General features: G+C 39.0%; 1 non-coding gene across 1 annotated transcript; it reads left to right on the forward strand.

Annotated features, from left to right (window-relative positions):
* Nucleotides 1-4,475: 4,475 nt before the first annotated feature.
* On the forward strand, nt 4,476-4,581 carry LOC112781731 (small nucleolar RNA R71). The gene has a single exon (XR_003192490.1). It is a non-coding gene; the product is annotated as a small nucleolar RNA R71 (small nucleolar RNA).
* The last annotated feature ends 349 nt before the right edge of the window (nt 4,582-4,930 follow it).

Below are 4,930 nucleotides of genomic sequence, written 5' to 3' on the forward strand. Positions count from 1 at the left end.
TCCTGGAAAGAACAATAAATCCTCTTCAAGAATATAGATGGGCACTTAGAGCAAATAAGGAGAAACTTAGGATTGCCAAGCATTGAGGATGAAGACCAATCTGTGAGTAAGGAAGTGGAAGAAGAGGCCCCTGTATCGAGTGAAATTTCAATGAAGAATGAGGTGGTGGAGGTATATGAGCCTAGGATTCCATATCCACAGAGGCTAATTGAGGTGACAGAGGAACATGAAAACTTCCTCCCAAAGGACTCAATTCGCTTGGGTAACTATAGGATATCCTCTATTTTGATTGAGATTAATTCACTTCGGAAGGGGGTTTAAATCTGTTGAATGCTTGTGTGAGCCTCGGAAGAGGAATCATGAGCATTAGTATTGAGGCTCTATCCTTCACAACTCTCTTGATCAACACCATTTGGGAGGAATTGAGATCTTGAGAGTGAGTGTGGCTTATGGATGAGAGAATATGCTTCACCTCTTCTCACAAAAATTGGATCAAGGAATTGGCAAGATTGATTGTGATTAGAGAAATTAGATTGCCAAGGAATTGGGATCCAATCAATTACAATCTGCCATAGATCTACTGATATGATTGAGAAGGGAGTTGAAACCCATTGATCATGATGGATTATGATATCTCCAATCCCTAATGAATCTTGTTCTCTGTGATTTCTCATTTTGATTGCTTTGAGTCTCATTTAATTGTTTTGAATTTACTGCATCCTTTAATTTCCCAGCACCCAATCCCCGTTTACATTTCCAGCAATTTATTTTTCATGTAATTTATGTTTCTTGCCATTTAAGTTTCTGTCAATTTATATTCAGCAATTTACATTCCCTACAATTTATATTCTGTTAATCAAATTTCACTCCATTCTTCAATATTTAGTTGACTAGACTCATCACCCAACTAAAATTGCTTAAACAATCAATCCCTGTGGGATCGACCTCACTCTTGTGAGTTTTACTACTTGATGCGACCTGGTATACTTGCCGGTTAGTTTGAGCGGACGCATTTTTTGCCATCAGACACATCTTCGGATTATGATCTGAGCATCTTCTAAAAAGGTATGGCTCCTCCCAAAAGTAGTACTTTGCATCAGTCAGTAGCTTCTTCACTTGTTGTCTACTGTACTCCTTTGGGATGAAATTCATGGTTTGTAATTTGCAATGTCTGCAAACCATGGAGCCTGCTGAATAAGGAACAATTGCTCATCCAGAAATGTCTCAGTCACAGCTGTGAGTGGTTGCACTCCTTCCTTAGGTTCAATTCTAGAAAGGTGGTCATCTACTTGATTTTCTGACCCTTTTCTGTCTTTTATTTCAATATCAAACTCCTAAAGGAGTAACACCCATCTGATTAATCTTGGTTTAGAATCTTTTTTGGTTAGAAGGTACTTCAAAGAAGCATGATCAGTATAAACAATAACCTTAGAACCAATTAAATAGGACCTAAACTTATCAACAGCATACACAATAGCTAATAATTCTTTTTATGTAGTTGTGCAATTCCTTTGAGCATCATTTAACATACGGCTAGCATAGTAAATGACATGTATAAGCTTGCCATGCCTCTGTCCTAAAACAGCACCTATAGTAATATCACTAGCATCACACATTAATTTAAATGGTAAATCCCAGTCAGGGAGAGCTATAATAGGAGCAGAGGTAAGCTTTGCTTTCAGAGTTTCAAAAGCATACAGGCATTCAGCGTCAAACACAAACGGAACATCAACAACTAATAGGTTGCTCAATGGTTTAGCAATTTTTGAAAAATCCTTTATAAATGTTCTATAAAAGCCTGCATGACCCAAGAAACTCTTGACTACCTTAACATTAGCTGGTGGTGGTAATTTTTCAATTACCTCCACCTTTGCTCTATCAACCTCAATCCCCTTGCTTGAAATCCGGTTTCCAAGAATAATACCTTCTGTAACCATAAAATGGTATTTTTCCTAATTCAAAACAAGGTTTGATTCTTGACACCGTTTCAAGACCAGAGATAAGTGCTTAAGGCATGATTCAAAAGAAATACCAAAAATAGAGAAATCATCCATAAATAGCTCAATGAACTTTTCAACCATATAAGAAAAAATGGAAAGCATACACCTCTAAAAAGTTGCTGGAGCATTACAAAGTCCAAATGGCATTCTCCTGTAAACAAATACTCCAAAAGGGCATGTGAATGCTGTCTTCTCTTGATCTTGAGGGTCCACTGCAATTTGATTATATCCAGAATATTCATCCAGAAAATAATAAAAAGCATGGCCAGCAAACCTCTCAAGCATCTGATCAATGAAAGGCAAGGAAAAGTGATCCTTCCTGGTAGCAGTGTTGAGCCTCCTGTAGTCTATGCACATTCTCCATCCTGTGACGGTTCTTGTAGGAATCAGCTCGTTATTTTCATTCTTGATCCCTGTCATCTCTCCTTTCTTGGGAACTACCTACACAGGACATACCCAAGGGCTGTCAGAAATAGGGTCTAATCCTCTTTAAATCACTAATGGTCCACCCAAGAGCTATTTTATGGCTCCTGAGCACTGAAATAAGCGCCTTTTCCTCTTCAGGCTTCAGAGAAAAGCTAATGATCATTGGATATGACTCATTTTTATCCAAGAACACATATTTCAGAGAAGGAGGCAAATGTTTTAGCTCAAGCTTGGGGACTTCCTTCTCTACTATAGGCGTGCTCTTCAGCTCTTTCTGGGGTGGTGAATCATCAACTTCAACTAACTCATACTCAGAAATAGGATCCAGGACATCATCAAGTACCTCAGCTTCCAGTATGTCTTGAACCAATGGTTCAACAACATCAACTCTCATACATCCTTCAGAATCATTAGGGTGTTTGAGAGCTTCAAATACATTAAAGACCACTTGCTCTTCATTGACCCTCAGGGTTAATTCACCCTTTTGCACATCAATCAATGCTCTAACTGTAGCTAAAAAGGGTCTACCAAGAATAATAGAGGATTTTGCATCCTCTTCCATGTCTAATATAACAAAATCAGTAGCAAAAATAAATAGTCCTACTTTCACAAGTAAATCCTCAACAACACCCACAAGAAATTTAATAGAAAGATTAACAAGTTGAAGAGAAATATGAGTGGGTTTTACCTCCTCAATTTGGAGCTTTTTCATCACTGAAAGTGGCATGAGATTGATGCTAGCTCCAAGATCACATAAAGCTTTCTGAATGGTGACATCTCCAATGGTGTAAGGAATTACAAAGCTCCATAGATCTTGCATCTTCTCAGGAAGGTTATCTTGAATAATAGCACTGCATTCCTTGGTAAGCACCACTGTGTCTTGTTCCCTCCAATTCCTTTTGTTGGTCAACAATTCTTTCATCAATTTGGCATAGAGAGGTATTTGCTCAAGAGCCTCTGTAAAAGGAATGTTGATCTGCAGCTTTTTCAAGACTTCTAAAAATCTAGAAAATTACTTGTCCTTGGAAGCCTTCTGAAGCCTTTGAGGATATGGCATTTTTGGCTTGTACTCAGGAGCCTTGGGAAATGTAGGATAAGTGTCAAGAGAGTCTCGGAATGGGTTGTCTGCACGCTTTGGAGGGGCGTGCTCTACTTCTTCATTCTTCTCCTCTGGAGCTTCCTTTTCAACTAGCTCCTCATTGACCTTGGTCTCAGAACTAGTTACTTTACCACTTCTTAACTAAATAGCCTTGCAATCTTCCCTTGGGTTCACCACTGTATCACCAAGAAATGTACTTGAAGACCTCTCAGGTATTTTCTTGCTCAACTGGCCCATTTGCACCTCCAAGATTCTAATGGAAGCTCTGGTTTCCTGCATAAAACTATTCATCATTGTCTCCCAGTTAGAATTCTATTGGGGCTGAGAATTCGCCTGCTGGGGTGGTTGTTGTTGATGAGACTGAATTGGTGGTTATTATGATTATTCTGCTGAAAACCGCCTTGAGAATTATTGTTGAAATTCTGAGATCTCTGAGGTTGGTCTCTCCACCCAAAATTAGGGTGATTTCTCCACCCTTGGTTGTAGGTCTTAGAGTATGGATCATTATTGGGGTTTCTAGGACCATTCCCTATGTAGTTGACTTGTTCAGAAGAAGATTGAGCATAATCATAATTTTTATTTTGCATAAAATTACCTGTCATGTCATAAGGGATCTCTTGAGGTGCATTTTGGGTGTTGACAGCTGAAACTTGCATTCCACTCAACTATTGAGTAATTAGACTTATTTGCTGAGATAAAAGTTTGTTCTGAGAAAGAAAAGCATCAACAGCTTCCACTTCCAAAACACATCTCTTCTGAGAGGTCTCAAAGTGTACAGGATCTTGTTGGAGTAATATAAGTATTGGTTGTTAGCAACCAACTCAATAAGCTCAATAGTCTCCTCTGGTGTCTTCTTCATCTGCAAAGAACCACCTGCAGAATTATCTAAGCACATCTTGGACATTTCACATAAGCCCTGATAAAAGATATCCAGCTGAATCCATCTAGAGAACATGTCTGGAGGGCATTGCCTAGTTAGTAGCTTGAATCTCTCCTAAGCTTTATAAAGGGTCTCACCATCTTTCTGTCTGAAAGTCTGAACCTCCACCCTTAGCTTAGTAAGCTTTTGAGGTGGGAAAAATTTAGTCAAAAATCCAGTGACAACCTTGTCCAAAGTATCCAGACTCTCCTTGGGTTGAGAATCTAACCACAGCTTTGCTCTATCCCTCATAGTAAATGCGAAGAGCATGAGTTTGTATACCTCAGGGTTCACTCCATTAGTTTTCACAGTTTCACAAATTTGTAGAAAATCAGAAATAAACTGATTTGGATCTTCTTGAGGGAGTCCATGATACTGGCAGTTTTGTTGCACAATAGTGACAAGCTGAGGCTTCCGTTCAAAATTGTTTGCAGCTATAGGAGGGACCACAATGCTTTTTCTGCATTGGGAGCAGTGTAAGAGCCA

The sequence above is a fragment of the Arachis hypogaea genome, chromosome 19 (assembly GCF_003086295.3).
Source record: "Arachis hypogaea cultivar Tifrunner chromosome 19, arahy.Tifrunner.gnm2.J5K5, whole genome shotgun sequence".
Classification (NCBI taxonomy): Eukaryota; Viridiplantae; Streptophyta; class Magnoliopsida; order Fabales; family Fabaceae; genus Arachis; species Arachis hypogaea.